Source organism: Pezoporus occidentalis, unplaced genomic scaffold (genome assembly GCF_034315485.1).
Source record: "Pezoporus occidentalis ecotype Australia unplaced genomic scaffold, CSIRO_AGI_Poc_V1 ctg11, whole genome shotgun sequence".
In the NCBI taxonomy this organism is placed as follows: domain Eukaryota; kingdom Metazoa; phylum Chordata; class Aves; order Psittaciformes; family Psittacidae; genus Pezoporus; species Pezoporus occidentalis.
This window is the reverse complement of record NW_026912886.1, coordinates 9,814,269-9,834,751: the sequence shown is the minus strand read 5'-3', so window position 1 is coordinate 9,834,751 and position 20,483 is coordinate 9,814,269. Positions and strand designations below refer to the sequence as shown.

General features: G+C 43.5%; 1 long non-coding RNA gene across 1 annotated transcript; it reads left to right on the top strand.

Moving 5' to 3' along the window:
* The first annotated feature begins 8,550 nt into the window (after positions 1 to 8,550).
* Positions 8,551 to 15,243, top strand: LOC134169595 (uncharacterized). Its single transcript, XR_009966937.1, has 4 exons — positions 8,551 to 9,030; positions 9,754 to 10,046; positions 13,637 to 13,751; positions 14,683 to 15,243. It is a non-coding gene; the product is annotated as an uncharacterized LOC134169595 (long non-coding RNA).
* Positions 15,244 to 20,483: the final 5,240 nt, after the last annotated feature.

Below are 20,483 nucleotides of genomic sequence, written 5' to 3'. Positions count from 1 at the left end.
ACGATTGTATGTGACCAGTCTTGGGTTGTTTGTTGGTTGGTTGGTTTGTTTAAATTTGAACCTTTTTTGAATTTAACTTCTGCAATACGAGCCTTTTCTGTTCATCAGGCCCAGGCCATACCTGCTTTTCTCGCTTCTGAAAGCTCACTTGTACTCTTGTAAGGTATCATATCATATTCTTATCAGTTGAAAGATTATCTCTGGGAACTGACGACTCTTTGTCAGTAGCTCGTAAGGCATATGTTCAGTCACGAACAAGAAACTGTAATAAATGGGGCACTTCTTACATTGACCCACTCTATCCTCTTGATGTAGCACTCCTGTGGGTTTGCTGAGGTGCTTGAAGACTTATGTAGAGGGAAGGAAACAGTGCAGGGACTCTGGCTTAACCATCCATTTTGATGTAAAGAGTATGTAGGAACAGTAGTTAGGGTGACAACCTGGGATTTAGGAAAGCTGTGTTCAATTCCCTGCTTTACCATGTGTGACGTTGCTCCTCTGTGCCACGGCTCCAAATCTATATAATGGGACAACTGTATTTTCCTACTCCATGGGGCTCTTGGGAGAACAAATGTCTTTAAAACTGTGAAGTGTTCAGTTAACCTGACAATGAGATCATATAAGTGTATTACATAGATATGGCAGAAACCAGTGAAGGTGGCTTTAAAATAATATTAACATCTATCTTCTTGAGTTTGATTCTATGAGAAAAGACTGTTCTGCATCAGTATTTCAGTCTATTAATCATCTGGCTGATCTAGCCATCATTCTGGATGTTTCCTGGCCCTGAATACACCAAAGAGCTTTGTCACAAACTGCGTATTAGAATAAATATTTCTTCCATTTGACAGAGCTCCTGGGTCTGATATTTTCTTATGTATCTTGTATTTTCTCCCAAACTAACACCAGTTGATAGAACATAGTGATGATTTTTACAAGGTGTCCTGTAACTTGGAGGAATAGCTTGCAGATTTGAAATTTGCTTGTCTTCCTAGATGTCTTGCCTGGGCTCTAGAGAGATGCAAGCTCCAATGATTAAGAAGGTCTGTTAGTATCAGCAGTATTCAGTTTTGGCTGCTTTGTGTCTGTCCTGCTTGCAGTCCCAGCTGAAATCAAGAAGTAGAAAGGCAAATTGGATGAGAGTGATTATTATTAATTAAAAGAGAAAGTTAAAAACTTAGCCACACTTTTTTTGGTGTCTCAGACAACATTCAGGTGTGTGATGTCTCAAGTTTCTTGAACAACTTGGTATCTATTTCTTCTTTGTCTGAGTCCATTCAAGCATATCACACAGTTGAATATGGGCCCCATGTAGCTTTATCTGAATCAGTTCTCCCAAAGTCTTAAACTATATAATTAAGCTCTTTTCAGCGACTGGAAAACTACCACTAAATTTGAAATCTGTCATGGTAATTTCAAGGCTAAAGGAATTAAATTTAACAAGAGATATTATTCCTAATTATTACCCTATCTCCAGCCTTTTGCACTTGCCTAAATTCTCTCAAAGTTTTTTTAATTCCATAGCCACCTGATCATCAGAATTTTAATTAAGGCTAATCAGGATGTCTGAACCGTGACTGACCATAGATTACTTTCTTTGGCTTAATAGCAGGTGTTCATTTTAAAGTCTCATTGTATGCGTTATTTGGGGTGACACAGCTGTCATGGTTCCCAGTTTTGATATAGCTTTTCCTGAAGTTATTTGAATTGAATGAACTGAATTTAATTTGTAATTTCAGAGTAGGTTATCATTTTTCTGCATTATGGCAATCTTGCAATAAGCTAAATCCTTTTTGGAAGCATTTATTGTTGTCACTGAGACCATATTTAGATACAGGGTCTGATTTTTATCCCAGAGAAATAGAGATGAACTGCTTATACTGGCTACTCCTTTTTGTTGGTAATTTAGGTTATTGACTTCTGCAGATATCTTCATCGATTCCCTGTAATTGTTGGCATCATGTTTTTCAGTGGTATATAATAAGCTCTTCTAGAGGTCTTCTTAATAGAAGGAGTATTATTGCAGAGAATAAATTCACATTTGTGAAGAAGAGAGAGGGATTTATGCACTTGTCCTCAAAGGGATGAACGTCCATTAAAGCTCTCTCAATGAACAGGAAAGGTTGTCAGAGAGAGATTGTTCACCACCAGCTTATTCCTCCTTATGAAGTTGTTGTCTATCCTTAGCTTTCCTGTGGCAAACATTTGACTTTAGAACCATAGTTTTCTTTTTATATTTGGTAAATGATGCCATTTACAGAAGAACATGACAACAGCTCTACCGGTTCAGACCATGGCTCCCATTAGCTGGCTGTCTTTAGGAACAACCAGTAGCAGAGTCCCAAGGAACAGCGCAGGGACATCACAGCAAGTATCAGTACTTTCTGAACTTGGCTAGGGATATTAAGGATAACAGGAAGGGATTCTACGAGTACATAGCAAATAAAAAACAGACTAGGGAGAACATAGGCCCCCTCAGGAAGCTCTCAGGAGAACTGGCTACACAGGGTTTGGAGAAGGCTGAGGTTCTGAATGACTTCTTTGCCTTGGTCTTCACTGGCAAATGCTCTGACCACAGCACCCAAGTCCTGGAAGGCAGATGCAGGGACTGTGAGAATGAAGACCTTGGGCCCACTGTAGGAGAAAAACTGGTTCAAGACCATCTTAAAAATCTGAATGTGCACAAGTCCATGGGTCCTGATGAGATCCATCCGCGGGTCCTGAAGGAGCTGGTGAATGAAGTTGTGAAGCCGCTGGCCATCGTATTTCAAAAATCATGGCAGTCAGGTGAAGTTCCTGATGACTGGAAAAAGGGAAATATAACCCCCATTTTCAAGAGGGAGAAAATGGATGACCTGGGGAACTACAGAGCAGTCAGTCTCACCTCTGTCCCTGGCAAAATCTTGGAGCAGATTCTCCTGGAAGGCATGCTAAGGCACATGAAAATCAACAAGGTGCTTGGTGACAGCCAGCATGGCTTCACTGAGGGGAAATCCTGCCTGACCAATTTGATGGCCTTCTATGATGGGGCTACAGAACTGATGGACAGGGGCAGAGCAGTTGATGTCATCTACCTGGACTTGTGTAAAGCGTTCGACACTGTCCCACACGACATCCTTGTCTCTAAATTGGAGAGACATCAATTTGATGGATGGACCACTCGGTGGATAAAGAACTGGCTGGATGGCCGCACACAAAGAGTTGTGGTCAATGGCTCAATGTCCGGCTGGAGACCAGTAACAAGTGGTGTCCCTCAGGGATTGGTGTTGGGACCGGTCTTGTTCAACATCTTTGTTGCTGACATGGACAGTGGGATTGAGTGCGCCCTCAGCAAGTTTGCCGATGACACCAAGCTGTGTGGTTCGGTTGATACCCTGGAGGGAAGGAATGCCATCCAGAGGGACCTCGACACGCTTGTGAGGTGGGCTGATGCCAACCTCATGAGGTTTAACCATGCCAAGTGCAAGGCCCCACACCTGGGTCGGAGCAATCCCAGGTACAGCTACAGGTTGGGCAGAGAAGAGATTCAGAGCAGCCCTGTGGAGAACGACTTGGGGGTGTTGGTTGATGAGAAAATGAACATGAGCCAGCAGTGTGCGCTTGCAGCCCAGAAAGCCAACTGCATCCTGGCCTGCATCAAAATGAGCATGACCAGCAGGTCGAAGGAGGTGATCCTGCCCCTCTACTCTGCTCTTGTGAGACCTCACTTGGAGTATTGTGTGCAGTTCTGGTGTCCTCAACATAAGAAGGACATGGAACTGTTGGAACAAGTCCAGAGGAGGCCACAAGGATGATCAGGGGACTGGAGCACCTCCTGTATGAAGACAGGCTGAGAAAGTTGGGGCTGTTCAGCCTGGAGAAGAGAAGGCTGCTTGGAGACCTCATAGCAGCCTTCCAGTATCTGAAAGGGGCCTATAGGAATGTTGGGGAGGGACTCTTCACTAGGGACTGTAGTGATAGGACAAGGGGTAATGGGTTAAAACTTAAACAGGGGAAGTTTAGGTTGGATATAAGGAGGAAATTCTTTCCTGTTAGGGTGGTGAGGCACTGGAATGGGTTGCCCAGGGAGGTTGTGAATGCTCCATCCCTGGCAGTGTTCAAGACCAGGTTGGATGAGGCCTTGGGTGATATGGTTTAGTGTGAGGTGTCCTTGCCCATGGCAGGGGTTTTGAAACTGGATGATCTTAAGGTCCTTTCCAGCCCTAACTATTCTATGACTCTATAACTCTATAACATATTTTCCCAGCTCTTGGTAGAGAGAAGACCAATGACTTTCTGAGCTGGAGAACCAGTGTACAGGTCTTCTGTGGCCTAAAATACTTTTTCATGTCTGAATTTGTCTAGATAGGTTGTTGCAAGAGACCTGATCCTGAAAAGCATTAATTCATAAATACGTTTGGAGGAAGTATAGAAAATGGGGGTGCTCTTGGAAAGGAGGGGTTTGCTAAGACAAGTCTCTAGCACGACAAGATGGCCAGGTCACTGTGCCACATCAGGGGCAATGTTCCCTGGAGTCAGGAATGAGCAGCTCTGTAGTGTGACTGCTCTTTGTTAGTGATACTCGGGAAAACACAAAACCTATCACCAACACGATATGTTACCTGAGGTTGAGCAAGAAAGCAATTACAGTAGCAGATTGCTATTAACAGGTAGAAAAAAATATGCCCAAGCCTGCTTCTGCATCTCAACTTGTGGTCTGATGTTCAGATAAGATGAAAACATCGTAACTTTCAGTGATTAACTGTGAAACAGTGGAAGTGAGTGTTCACAAGTGAAATTTGTTTTCAAAACAACCTTAAATACTTTCATCCAGGCATTTCTTTCTGAATAGCACAGCCTTCTGTGACACCATGGAGCATTTTTATGTGCAGTCTTAATTGAAGCAGTCTTATTTATAGTAGTGAGTATTCATTCCTGTCATTCTGAGGAAGGCTAATAAAATGTTCTCACTTTCCTTTGCATCAGCTAATGATCTGGAAAACAAATATATTGCCATTTCTAGGGAACCTGATCTTGCCATACTAGATTATACTGGACAAAAGCTGTATTTCACCTTCCATTTATTTATTATTCACATTTCTCCAGCGTCTGAAGTTCCTGCTGTGGTGCATCAGCCATAGACCCCCTGGCAGTCCACGTCCCAGAACTGGTAATTTACATCTAAGATGAGAGACAACAGATGGAGCCAGAGAGACAAAGAAGTATAAGGAGATAATTAGACCAAATCCATCAATGCAACTGGCTATGGTCTTCATGCATTAACACTGTGGCAAAGGATTGTTGCACAAGAGGGTTTAAAGGGAGTCTTGTGAGATGCGTGTGCTATACTGTGCTAAAATATTACCTTCAATACTTAGATAAATTTAATCAGAGAATCTGACTGCAGTGTGAGTTTTTTTTATCACTGATCAGTAATTGCTGTTTACAATACTTAGTTCTCAGTTTAGCTATCCTTGGTTTATCAGGCTAAAGAATGGTTTATGTCAAAGGACATGTCAAAGGAGACATCAGTCCTTTGTGCAACTAGAGCACAATGCAGAGATGCAGCTTTCCACAGGATGAGGTATCACAGCATGGATGTAGGAACTGTCCATAGTTAACGGCAAGCTGACTATGATGAGTCGTGTAAAGTTTTCCTTCTGCAGCGATGATGTTTCACCATTTAAATGGCCAGAAACAACGAGGACACATGGCAGTATCCTTTAACCCAGATCTTTTACATAATTGAATGCAACATTGCACTGCAGTGAGGGATTTGGGGAATCTGAGCCTGTCCTCTGCACTAATAAGTGCTCCTTTCTCAGCCAAGAAGAGAGGAGCAATACTGGCCCAGGGAGCTGATGAACACTGAGATTTCACAGGCCAGTGCTCCTGTGAGCTGCCTGAAGACTTGAACTGTGTCATCTGGAAAAGTTCTGCTACCCCTGCGTGGGGGCCCCCAGCTCTTGCTTAGGGCGGTCTTTTTGTTACTCTAGAATGAGTAATAAAGAATGAGAAATAATCTCAGTCAGCACTCTCCTAATGACTCTTTGCAAGTGATCTCAGCCTGCCTCAGAGACATGTGTTGAACCTGGCCAGCCTTCATTCTTGACAAAAGCCTTTTAATAACAAATATTACCAAACCAGGAAAAGTATAGTAGAATGAAATCCAGAGCCTAATGCTGGGAAATGGTTGTTGACTTCCAAGCTGTTTTCAGGTACCCAATCCTGCTAGCTCTTCTGTGAAAACAAGAGCTGCAGGGCTTTCATCTTTAGATACCATTTTGCACCTAAGGTGAGCTGTGGCCAGGTAATTTGATTCGGATAATCTTTAGAGAGCTCCAAAATGTGTTGCTCCTATGTCAAATGCGATATCTTATCTGAAATCAGGCTGGTATGAGGACTCAATGACAGCTCATTGCATCAGTGGCCTGCCTTTCCTGACTCATCCTGATCAATGGCCAGGGTGCTCCTACAAGTATTGACACATCCCAGCAATTTCTAACTTCTGGAAATTATATTGAGCTCTGGCAGAAGCAACTTTGGAAAGTCAAGAATACACCAGCAGTGGAATGAAAACCTTACTCACACCTTCTCTAATTCTTCTCTCTCCTTCTGAAAGTGCCTCCCTCTGCAAGCTTTTGCAATTACCTCTCATTAGCCATTGACAATAAAGGAAGAGAAGGCATAAATTGGAAGCATGAATCATATCCTAATTTAGCCTGTCTCTTCTGCTAGTAGGAAGGCATATGCTTCTCAGACATTCATCTGCATCAAGACTAAGAATGCATGCATCCGAGGGAAAGCTGAACTATTCAGACTTGTACGATGAAGTGGTTTCTATTTTCCTTTAAACAAGAGAATAATAAATTGGGAAATCTTCTCCTTACAACTGTCTTCATCCTGTATGAGGTATGTGCCTAAACTAGTTCTCTGTATCCAAATGTGTAGGAGGAAAGCTTGGTTTCTGGTTAAGTGTCTGCAAGCCGGGGGTTGACTGTGTGTTTCTGATGCAGATTGTGTGTGCTTGGCAAATCTTTATGTATTAATCTGCGTTTTACAGCTGAGGAAATGAAAATGCCCTTATACAGTTCATGGAAAGGGCTGTATTGAGACTGTTGCAGTAAGATGGAACTTGCTTGTGTAACCTGCAACTTCCTTCTAGCCCTAAATTCCTGAGCTCACAGGCTCAACGAGAGCATTGATATTTTTGAGGGCTTCAGGCATTATAATCACGGAATAAGTCCACAGAACAAAAGGACTTCTCTAAACAGACAGTAAGGATCTAAGAATCAAAACAAAAACTGGCTCCAAATATTCTTCTTGAAGCAAGAGAGGTAACATGGATTAGGATGAGATTGTTGTAATGCTTAACTGAGAGTATAAAGCCAATACTTGTGCGAACATGCAGGTATCTTTCAAGTAGATCACATGAACACCCATGATGATATTGTAGACAGAAATAAGGTCACCCGGGTAGGCTGTGGAATAACTCAAATTATTTCTTTTGAAAAACAAACCAAAACATGTTTTCATGCTGTTGCAGTGTTTTGTATAAACTTTCTCTAGTGCTGTGCTATACCATCCTCATAGGGAAAAGCTCCTTTTTTTTTCTTACAAGTACCACCTGCTTAAGTTATGGAACTATATTTAGTTTACAGAAAGTTGCAAAATTTAAACAGGATAAACCTATGTCACAGACAGAATCTGGTATCGGTGAAAACAAATCTCTAGTATCAAAACACAAGTTAAATATTGATGACTTCCCAAATTCCGCACCATAGTAAAACGAACTTTGATGCTCAGAGAGCACAACAAGGCCACTTGGAAACAACTATGCAAAAACTCAGTGGAGAACCGTTGCATTGCAAAGACTTTAAAATGTGCAAGCTAGCTGTTTCATTACTGTGTGTTAGTACACCTCAGGAGGAAGAGAAAAAGCAGTATATATAGTGTGCTATTTAAACTCTTTTCTATTACACTGCTATTAATGTATTAGTAAAAGAAGAATCTCACATTTAAGTGCTAAAAATGAGCCTCTGGAAAAATGCACTGTGGTACAATTCACTACATTACGAATCCCAAAGTCGACCAAGAGATGCAGACAGTGGTATGTTGTAAACTGCCTGGGAAGAAGGTAACAAATGTGGAATGTCATTATCCTCTGTTTTCTGGTGAAGCTAGCTGAGGACCCACTGATGCCCTGTCTGACATGACAGTAACAAAGCAGCAGTGTTTGCCCATAATAAGTAAAGAAACTTCAACAAGAGCCCTGTGGTATAACTAGCAGCATCTTGTGTAAGTGTCTGCAATGCTCCCCACAGGTCAGAAAAGTCCCTCTCTTTCCAGAGTGACACAAATAACCAAACTAAGGAAACTGGGGTTTGGGACAGCATTTTTAACTCTCTGCACCTTCTCCTATGCTGAAAATATACAGAAGTGGAAGTAAGTCAGGAAGTACTGTTTCTGAGTACCAAAAGTCCAGCCCTGTCCTGGTGTTCTCCAATTGTGTCACCACTGGCCATAGAAACAGCTGATATTAAGGAAGTGATGCTGTGGTACCTTCTCCGCAGGGCTTTTCTCTTTGCTGGAAAACTTTCCTTGGGCTACATCTGTCTTTGGGTCAGACTTTCCTGGAGTCCCAAAGGTTCCTGGAGGCTCAAAAAGGAAATAAGAACAGGAACAAGCCTTTCCCATTTCACAGCTGACGGAAGAGTTGTTTGATAATGGCAGGGTAATAACAGGCAGAACAATTCAGATTAGAAGTCCACAAATCCACTTGACTAACACAGCTCAGGCCAGCAGCTCCAGATAATGGAAGTTATTATACAAAGTACAGCCCTTATTTTGGAAGTTAATACTTGTTCTTATCTCCTTTAGGCTTTCTGTGAAAACTATAAATGCTCCATCCTTCCCAGAGCCTTCTCAGGCCTGCTGCACAGAGTGCGTAATATGCTAATATTGGAGATTTTGCTCAGTTTTATACTCAAAAGGCTGTAATCTGCTAATGCCTATCGCTTCTGGAGGTTAGACCATGCAGTGAGCTCAGAGGTGAGATATCAGCAAAGGCTTTCTGGCTGTTTGGGTTATTAAGTGCTGGCTCTGATAGCCCAGAATGATTTTGGGAAAGGGCTTGAGAACTTCTGGGTGGAGTAGTTTTGGTAGAGTTCCTTCTGCCGTGGGGCAGCCTGCTGGACTAGATGAGCTCAGAAGAGGCACATCATCCTTTCCATCATTCACCTTTTCTTCCATGCCTTGGCCATGATGGCTTAGTGTTTTCTGCTTCCCATCTATGCCAGTTTTTAGAAACAAGTGGTTCCAAGGTGTCTTTGGTGTCCCCCCACTGCTGCCTGAGTGGTCCTGCAGCCCATGGCACATGGCTTATCCTGCCTTGGAGAAGAATCTGTCCTCTTCACAGCTGAGAGGAAATGTTGTAAGCTGAGGGGGTGAAACAAATCACATTTCTTTCTATTTAAAAATTGAACAAGAATTGCCATGCTATCTTATTAGCAGATAAAAGCTAATATTATCACCTGTCATGTGAAAAGAGGAGGAGGACTGGAACATGATCTCCTGGGAAGCACAATAAGTGAGCCTGCATCATGAGAGCTGTTAGGTGGATCCAACAGACTAGGTTTATTTCCTGTCTTACAAATTTCAGTGGATAACTAAATGAAACCCCATAGTGAGATCCCTGCTGAACGACACCGTTTTCTGATCTTTCAGAGTTACTGATTTCAGCCTTAAATTGTACTGAAGCTTCCTTTAAAACAGAGATTGCTGCATCTGGAAGCACTACAGAAACATGCCTCAGGCAGCTGCTATCTTTTCCAGTCCTCAGCAACTGCCAAACCTCGCTGCAGCTCCCTCACCTGAAGTGTGAAAGGGCAAAACCTGTCTGGCTGGAGAACATCCATCCCACAAAAAGGGAGTTTAATACTCACCAGTGCCATCCATCTACTCAGAAGTTCCCACTTTTGGACATGATTTATTCCTGTCATTGTCCAGGACAAGTGTGGCAGACACCTTGATCTCTCTAGGCTGCACATCCCATCCAGGAGATACTGGTAAGTTAGCAGGGTTTATTTTTCACCTTCCCCCATTAGATTAGCTTCAGCTGGTTGGGAAGATGGCCTGGGAATGGAGTGAGTGCGGGAATCCACATCAGCCACCCACCCTTGACTTGAGACACAGCTGCAGGGATAAGGAAGGCAGAAGCTTCTATGGACATCCTGCCATAGCAGAGATGTGGACACTTGTGTATCACCCACATAAGAAGTCTTCCTTTCCCCGTCCATTCCTACCTACATTCATGTCAAAGAAGGGGACAAACCCCAAATATCCACAGCAAAATAGGCAGGGATGAAACTGCTATAAAAATAGTAATTTTTAAAAGGTAATGACTTATCCACTGGTGTGGGGACAACACAAGTACTGAGGGAAAGATGTTCTTTTTCTCTCCACAAGTGCCTGAGGGGTATTCATTTGCTGAAAAGCATTTTCTCCTGTATGCTTGAGATGGTTTGAAATGCTTCCAGGAACAAAGCCAATTCCCACCTTCAGCTCCCCCCCTGCCTTGTCCTTTTCCAGCAGGCTGTCCTTCCAGCGAGGAAATGCAAAGGGAGGGGAAGCTGCTCCGGCTGCCTCTGAAGGTCACAGGCACAAGGGGCTCATGCTGGCTCCTTGGGACAGTGTCTCAGCACAGATTCCAGCAGCATCTCCTGCTTGCTGCATCTGTTGGCAAGGTATGCATATGGCTGTCAGCACTTCCGGAGGAGAATGTTAATGTTGGCATGTTTTACCAGTCTGATCAAGCATCTGACACTCATCTGGTGGGAGAAGAAATGAGGGAAGACAGGGAAAGAGACCTCCTAGCAGTGAATCTTGCCTTTGATGTTTGGGACAGAGTACGGCTTGTGTTAATGTTTCTTTGCAGCTGTGCTGGCATGGGTGGACTTTAAACCAGCCATACAGGGAATGCAATCCGCTCACACACCCCTGGGGCAGCAGCTCTGTTTGTGTTTTGTAGGGGTATGCACATAGTGATGCAGAACTCACAGGTATTACGAGTCTCTATAGGAGCTTTTACAAACAGAGGCCATTTAAAGCAGCCTGAAGGTTGCTCTACTTTGTACCAGTGGCAGATTTTGCCTTTGGCCCATGCCAGGATCAGGAGGAGTGGAAAAAATGTCTCTGCCTATCATTGCCTTCCTACGATAGCTACACCGAACAGCTCTTTACTCTGTTAAATCTGATTTCCTCAGTGCTATTTATGGTATAAAAGCAAAGGGTCTCTGGAGTAACACTGATTGCAAAACCAGTGTAAAAGCAAAGAAAATTAGGTCTGTTCTACTGTTAGCCAGCGTGTAATTTTTAGCTGGAGTGAGCATATTGCCACAAACCTTGTCAGGAAACAAACTGCGTGGCGATCAGAAGTACCTGGGGAGAATGCGCTTACTGATGTGTGAAATGCCTCGGCCGTCACTCAAGCGATCCTCGCAGCTCCAAGGACAAATAAGCAGCATCTGTGTTAATGCCCTTTGCAGCATTCAGCACTGGCGGCTGCATTTTGGGAGCCCAATGGTGGAGTGAGCCCTCACTGCTCTCCAGTCGGCTACGTTTCCATCTCGTGCGAATGGTCTGTGCCCTCCAGAAGGTTTCAGCGTGGTTGTTTTTCCCCCTTCGCTGAGTGCTGTCTTAGACCAAGTAAATCTCAGGCTGTGAGGAGCACAGTTGTAGTCACCATAAGCCAAGGCTAGATGTTTCATGCTGTAATCAGAACTGGCAACTTCCAGTGAGCTTCTTTACTACTTAAAAGCAGAATTGAATGTATAGTACCAAGGCTGAGATCATGAAGGAGCAATTTCTCTTGCATAGACCGATCTGGGGTACTTAGATGACCTGCTCTGTAAGCTGTAATTTAAAAACAGGAGGATAGACATCTAAGCATGCAACTAACCTTGAGGGAATTCCTAGGATCTCCCCGAAAACTCCCCAGCACACATTAAGAAGTCCCACTGCCCATGGATTTCTGGATGTACAGCTCTGGCACTTGAAGTTTTCCCTGTACAGATTGCAGATGTTGTTCATTGTCTGCAGCCTGTATTCACCTGTCTCTACTTCTTTCTGCTCATCCATAATCAACTTCTTGAGCTATAAATGAGCTACTCAACAACCCACAACCTTATGTTTGTATCATAACCCATTAATCCTGGGCATGCTTTATAGGAGGTTTCTATTTCTAGAATAGTGGAGAGGGGGTTAAATAGATTTTGCACAGACACAAACATCTTGTGTTAAAGGTGGTCATAATCACGTCACTCAGTGTGCTATTGGAAGCAATCAGCTATGGTCATAAGCAACATATTGACCTGTCGGACTCTATAACAGCCCATAACATTTGATTATCCATTTCTTGAAATAACTATTAATTGTTCATTAGCCCTTTATGAAGTATTTTATACCAGTCTTTCATACGAAGCATGACTGAAATGTTAAAGCCTAGTATTTGACCTTTAAATTCAACCAATCAAAAAATCAGTAAAAACCAAGATTTTGCGTCTTTTCAGCTGAAAGAGTTGAACATCAGCACCAGTCCCAGATTCATTTGGATGCAGAGATCTTTCTCTGTCTAAACACTGTGTGTCTTGCCAAGATGTTCTCCTGCGTCCCCTCTCCTGTTAGAGACCATGGCATTATCAGAGTGAAATAAATTGAACCCATCTATTTCAGATCCCAGCCTCAGGACAGGTCAAGTCACTCTGATTCTGGAGATGGACAACCTGGAGAAACTCCAAAGAGCTGGGGTGAAGTGAGAGCATCACCTCTGGTCCTGGCACTGAAGGCCTGCTCTCATTCAGCAAAGTACTTCAGGATATGATTAAACTGAAGGGCTGGATGGAGCTGTAGCGTTTAGCTAGGGCAGGGGAGGCACAACACACCATGAAGGCGGCATTTCTTAAGGGAGCTGTGTGGTTTACAAGGTCATCTAAGCACACAGAGCGGCTGAGGATATTTAGATGTCCAGACGTGGAGTGAGGAGCTTAGATACCAGTGTAGTATGCTCATCTTTATCACATCAGGCAGTCAAAGGAACCTTGGAAGTTTCAGCAGCACATTCAACTCCGAGGCACGTTTGTTGAAAGGTCTTTTATCTTTGCCTGCAGTAACTTTCTCTCTCTGGTTCTTAGGACTAATAATACAAAGCTCGCTAATGCTCATGAAAATCCTTTGCACAGCTTCCAAGCTGGGCACTGCACTCCTGGAACGTTTACACTCCAGTTGTCCTCCTTCATCATCTCCATGTCCTACATCATCAGGCAGCAATGTGTCACAAGATTACTCATCACGAATTAAACCTCATGAAAAGCTGTTCTGAGCTGGGAATCTACAAGAAATACATTTTGGCAAATGATATGAGAAGCAGAGGAGAACAACAGATGTTTCCAACAGACAAACGTTTCCAGTTTGGTCGTAAGTCTGTACTCTGCACCAGTCTCTAGATAACATCCTTCAGCATTGTGCCAAGGGGAACAATGGCTCTTTCGACTCCAGTGCTGCCCTGGTATCTGCAAACTCTGGGAGAGCCAGCTCCAATTCCTTCCAACCTCATCTTCATCCAAAGATACCCAAGAATTTCTTTATTCTCTGTCCCTAGCTCTCCATGGCTATAATCCAACACCTGCATTTGAGCCACTGGAGGCAAAAATCCAAAATGTTCGCAAGGGGAATGGAGCAGTGAGAAGGCGAAAGACAGTCTGCCATGATATAAGGTGGGTAATTCCCTATCACCGCCTGAGCAAACACACAGACGCTGTGGCAGGGAGCCTGACAGATGGTTAGAGCAGAGCAATGGGCTTTTATTCACTGAGGCATGGCTGCCTTCGATTTCTGTTTGAAACAAAGATGTATCCTGGTTAGCAGTTCTCTCTTTGCTCAGACAAAACATCCTGTGTCTGGCTTGACCCAAGTCAAGTGGATGGATGTTCACATGGGGTGCACTGAAACCAGGCAGGGTCCTCACCGGTTCTTCCTCTACATCCAGGACGTTGGTCCATGTATCCATCCTGAGTGACTCGCTGTTTCCAGCCCACCATCCCTTTTGCTGTTGGCACTGTGAGCCTAGCGCTCAGGCCAAAGGCAGCTGAGGTGCCAAGTCCTCAGCTGTTGTGCCTGGACATGGCACCCCTGCCTGATTGCAGCCTGTCATAGGCAGTAATGGATCTTATGTTCCATTTGGGGATGCCTTTGCTGTCCTTGGATTCTGTCCTGTGATGCCACAGCTTCTTTGTCCAGGGTAGGAGAGCACCTGCCACCAGCACTAGGAATGGGGAAGAGGGGTAAATTTCTCCCCATTTCTGGGTAAATCTCCAAGGTCTAGGCTTGCTGGGGAAGGGGCTCACTGTGAAGCAGGCAGCCCTGCCCCAGAGATGGGCTGGCCTGCAGCATCGCTCTGAGCTGCACTCCACAGGCAGAAAAGACTTTAAATGCTTTCCTTTCATTCATTTGCTCTTTTGTTTCATCAAGCTACCAGTGCAGACATCCTGCCTCCGATGTCACCTTCCAAGTGATTTCCCTCACCGTTCAAAAACACAAGTTTATCCCTCCTGGAGAGGTGAACCAGAGATATGTTTAATAGGAAAAGAGAGAGGTGAGGTAATCAAACACCTGCTCCCACTAAAGCAAAGCCTTTCCTCTTCACAGGCTATTGAGCACTGATGAGCAAAGAGGAAGACACAAACCAACCCTAACCCTGTGAGATGTCCAGCCTTTAGAGTGGACACAAATCTGGGTTGTAAAAGCAGAAACATGAACTGCACTTTGTGCTTGGGTCCCAGCTGCTCTGCCCAGGTTAGAGAATGAACGCTACAAGTTGAAAACTACAGCACTACAGGCACGTTCACTGCTGCCTGTTCTAATCATCAGGCAGGAAAGCACAAGTGTTAAGTGGATGAATTTAAGATTAATTGCCTTTGTTATTTTAGCAGGAGAGCCCCTGATGCTCATCCATGCAGGCGCTGCTGGCTGCGACCAAAACCTGGCTGCCTCCTGGTTGCAAAGCACTGGCGGACAAGCATGATCCTCCTTGTAACACCACTGCTCCTAAACGACCTCCCAGGACTACGTCTCTCTGGGTGCACGTGAGATGTATCAAACCCCATTAGGGCATCTGTAGGGATGGATGCAGGGATAGTGACCATACTGCCACCTTCTTCCTACCAGAACATTCTCTTTTTCTCTTGCTGCCCATGCAGCATCTATCCTTGGCTCCCTGGCACTGCAATAGCTTCAAACAAGCCCAGGGGATGGGCATTTCTTGCTTTCCTAAAGTACTCATGCAGGCTTTCAGACCTTCACATGCAGCCACTCTGAGGCTCCAGATGACTTGGATGTACTTGGAGAATGATGTTTTACAGTACTGAGGGGAAAAAAAAGACAAAGCCAGAGTATAAAAGCAAGCCCAAAAGCCAGGAGGATTTCTGTACCTCGACTTTACCACATTTGATGTAGCAGTGACACTCTGAAAGCAGCTAAACAGTGCTAGTTGATTCTAATGCTTCATCAGATGCCCTTTTCCTGCCTGGTGAAAGACAGCAGTGCCCCCACAAATGTCAGTTTGAACATCCTCAGTCAGATCGCTGCTTGCCCACAGATTTGAGATGGTTTTCACTGCCTTTAATGGCTGACATACAATAACATCAGAGGGAGCTGCACATGATGCCCATCACCAGGCAATCAGGCATCTCATCATTCTCTTCTGACACACAGCTCTCCATGGGGGATGGTCATTTTCTCTGGCTGGGGGCAGAAGCCCCCTGGTCCTTCGGCTGTTGCCTTCATCTAGTCTGCAGCTTGAAAGAAGAACTTTCTGCACATCAAACGCTGGCTAGGACCGACTGCCAGGGAAGTAAGCATATAAATCATGTGGAGAACAGTGACATCAGCCCCGGAGAGCTCTTTCCCAGATCAGATGCCTAAAAAATCCCATCTGATGTTGACTGCTCTGAAAGGCTGGAGGCACAGAGGTATGTGTTTCAGACAAGCAGTCCCCAAAGCAATCTGTATGTCTCTGTAGACTGCACTAGTGCTTGAATTTTAACCAGAAGGAAATAGGTTGCCAAAATATGGCAGGGCTCAGAGATGTTATACACGTATAACTCATCTACATGGTGAGCATTGTGCACCACCTATTATACTGCTGTCCTTGTCCATATTTCATTATAGGCTTGCCATTTCTCGGTGTGTAAAAATAGGATATGCTGGCATGGTTTAAATGGTGCTAAGAGCACTGTGAAGAAGCACAATGATAGTTGAGAGGGAAAAGAAGAAACAGACTTCCCCTAAGTAAAGAGCAATACCAAGCAAGTGCTGAACTGACAACCTCTGCTGCTGAAACCAAAATGCCCTGGCAAAAAGCCATCAATCACTGCATGCATATATATATATGTGTGTGCATATATATGTATATATATGTACACACATACTGCAACCAGCAGCCTTGTAGAGGACAGCACATCAGAAATGCACTCAGCATGTGATGCACTCAGCTGTATATGGTACTGCAGTTATATACTGCAGGATAATCCTACTATTTTACCCATCTGAGGAAAATTAGGTTTGGTTTTGGAGAGCATTTTTCCATGACTTTCCACTTTATAAATTCAAAGGCAAGTGGCTGTACACTGTGACAGGTCTCACACCTCCCCAGTGTCCAGGATGGTTCCCAATAACTGAAAGGGAGGTCTCCAGGGCTGGTCTTCTGAATGTGCTCTGGTTGTGCTCTGCTGGTGCATGCAGTATTCAGTGCTACCCAAGGCACCCACTTTTCACTACTGATACGTCCCACACAAGGTGGGCTTTTGTTTGATGTTGGGGCTGGTCTATCAAACCTCATCATGGTGGTGTTTAGAGAATTGAGACCTTCAGCTCTCTGTAGGTGTCCTAATGGAATAATGATTATGTGCGGCCAGAGGAAGAGAAAAATCAAGAGAAAATTGGTTGCAGGTGATTTTGGAGACTTGTTTTCCAGGATTTAATACATTTTGGATGACTGACAGCTGGTCTCCCATAGTCACATTTTTATCTCAAATCTTTTTATTTCCTCAGGCGACATTTACCTCTGCTTTTTAAACAAAATACAGCCAGAACCAGACTATCATAGCACAGACTGATTGACTGCTTTCAGACAGCTCTCCAAGCTTCCTAAACATGTTAAACCACTCTCTTTCTGGTGAGTAGCTCCCAGTGATTTCAGCATGAATAAGGATGCAGCTCTGCCAGGAAGCATTAGTGAAAACATGATCATTCACAAGAGCCACTCAGTATGTCTGGGCTGAAATTATCCACAACAATATTTTTATAATTCTGTTTTTAATTACTAGTAGTGGCCATAATAGTCACTCTTTCAGCTGCTTTTCTCATTATCTAATATGGTAATAGTTATTTTTCCAGTATTAAGGACCAGTTAATGATTGGGATTTTGTTGAGGTTTTTTGGTTTTTTTTTTATCCTGAGATAAAATTCAACTTCGTATGAAAAAGGATTGTGTTTATGTTTCATGGTAAAATGTTGTGGGGTGTCTTGCATTTAAAACTGAATCTCATAATCTCATTTACAAGTAGTAAGGAATAAAAAGACAGTTTAGCTAAGGTGTTTATACTAATGTTATGGAGTCATGGAGTGAAGCAGTTTTGCACTGAGATGCGCATGGAACATCTAAAATTCCCTAGATTTAGTGAGTAGGGGATCATTTTCCTCTTGGGTAGACCTTTTTCATCCATGGAATTCAAATCATTGCATCTGAATAGAAAAAAGTACTTTCAAAAGTCAGTTAGCAACAAACCCTCAAACCTCTGGACCTATAAATGTGATGAACTAAATGAGAGATGCAGACATGTAACTCTTTCCTGTCAGCCTGGGGAATTCAGTCCAGCAAGCTTATGTACTCCCCAGCACTACTCTGATTCGTTACCCAAACCACAGGAGACTGAGACTGTAACTAAATCTCAGCACCAGGAAATCAAGCTGCCAGGGCTGGTACATGGTCAGTGAGTCTCTGGTATATAGAAAATCAGTGAAACATAGGCCTTTTTCCTCAGCAGCTGCACATTCTGTATTTATCAGACTTTATGAGATACAGCACCAGAGAAACTGGTGTAAGACCACTGGACTATTTACTACCACTGTACCAGAATAATTCATGTGTTTATTCCCCATCCCAAATACACCAAAAACTAAACCTCCCGCATAAAGTTGCATTGATTTAAAGCCAAGCATGAATTTTTTGACCTTTAGTAAACCATGCTTCCTCTTTTAATTTTTCTTTTGAAGGGAGGGAACATGGATCTGTTCAGAAAAAATAAAGCAATTTTCCAACCAAGTGCATCAAGCATATCTCTAGATCCTTTGCACTGCGCTGTCCCCTCCTTTTGATGTTTCCCATTTGTGTTTATCTCCCAGAGCTCTCTACCGCCCTCCACTAAGTTTTCTCCCTCCTAGTCTCTTGCATAAGGAAAGCTATAGATGGAAATGTGCTTGCTTTACTTGTCCCACTCTAAGCAGGGAATGCAAAAAACCCCAACGTGAAGTCCCTCTGTTTGTCTGTATATCAAAGCATTTCATCAGTGCACGTTGATTCACTGCCTGTATCATGCAATGCCCTTGATCTGGAGCAATGCAGGAGGAGGAAACCCTGCGGTGCTGCACTGGTAGCAGATAACTCGTGTTTTATTACTGGGCTGGTATTTTTCCCTTTTGGCAAATAGGATTGATGTAGGGGGATGGGAATTTAGCCTGCTGATGGCTTGATTTTGGAAAGCCTCCCTTTTCAGGACAGTTCGAGACATTTTAAGCTTGTTTTCAGTTCCCACTGTTTTTCCATTAAGTTTTATTTTGTTGTTCACTTCCATGAGTTTTGCCATCCAGTGTTTTTTTGTTCCTTCATCTCTTCCAGTCTTTCAGCCACTTTCTGCACTTCAAACAAGAAAACGAGCAGGTCTTTGGTAACCAGAATTTGTAGCAATCTCTATCTTCATTTTACTGAGATTTTCATACCATGAATGCATTAATATATTCTGTCTGTCCTTAAAACAATGGCAGGAGACAAGATAAGCTCTCAATGTCTTTCAGAAGTAAACAGCAATGTGTTAAACTGGTTTAACAGCTTTTGGAAGAGTTTAAATGAGGCTGCTTTTTTTTTAAATGACCTTTTAAGAAAAAATTAGACATTTGGCTCTTTAATGACACATTCATTTATATCACTTAATGTTGCGTGCTGCTTCCTTTACAGGCGTTGCTGTGCAATTGCTGGCAAATGAAATAACTAGTTCCTCAGCTATTCTGCTGATTAGCTGATTTTAAAAGTGGGGATTCTCTTCGTGGAGTTTCTCAGCTGGACACAGCATTGGCAAGAGTCTTTTATGCAGCTCCATGCACCGTGGCTTATGACGGCGACCTCCAAGGTTAGTGATAATAATGAATTGGGATGGTCTGGACCAAAGTAGTTTTTCCTCACACTAAACTATTTCTGTACAGAAAACGGGTCTGATGACAACATTCCATCCCATCCACCATGCGCTTCCTCCACAGCTTCAGACATTCTCTGTGGGCAGCAGGTAAAAGAATTTGTCCGTTCTGTCAACACCACCCAGTTATCAGTCTCAGTTCTGCCTAAATACCCCATATATACCCATGCTAGGCAAGCAGTTCTGCACTGCTGGCAAATGTATGGAGAAATCTGATGATGGGAAGTTGTGAATGCTCCATCCCTGGCATTGTTCAAAGCCAGGTTGGACAGAACCTTGGGTGGCATGGTTTAGTGTGAGGTGTCCCTGCCCATGGCAGGGGGGTTGGAACTAGATGATCTTAAGGTCCTTTCCAACCCTAGCTGTTCAATGCTTCTAAGAGTACCTTAGAGGCAGGACTTGGGTTTCTTTGTGGCTATTCCATTGCAGGGGTCCCAGACCTGGTGAGAAGAAGTTGGTGGGTGGCAGCTTTAGCATCGGCTTGACTACATGCACAGAAACAGGTATGGGACATGTTGACCATAGACTCTGGGTCCAGCAGTGTGCAATATAAACCAAAGAAACCCCCCAAACCCACAAACTAATTTGGTTAGAGACATTGTTCCTTGTGTGAGGGAGTATTTGTTGGATTCTGAGAACTGCCAAGGTTATAAAATCCAGATCTCCCACAGGGAGTTAAGGTCTGAACAAATTTCTCCTCCCTCATAGTTTTACCAAGAAATTGTCAGTTGGTATTTTTAATACTGAGTATAGGAGAAACTAATCTGTCTTTAATTTCTTTGTTTATTTTGTGGTTATAGACTGATAAAAAAGCAACTGGATAAATTGCATGAATAACTGTATCGTCTATATTTTTCCCTGCCTTCTTTAAAATGTCAGTAAGAAGATGGGAGTTTTTATCATGCCTTTTAGGAGACTATTTCACAGAGATTTTGTTCTGTTCCTTAGCTCAGACTTTCCCTTCTGTCATTTTATTGTTCC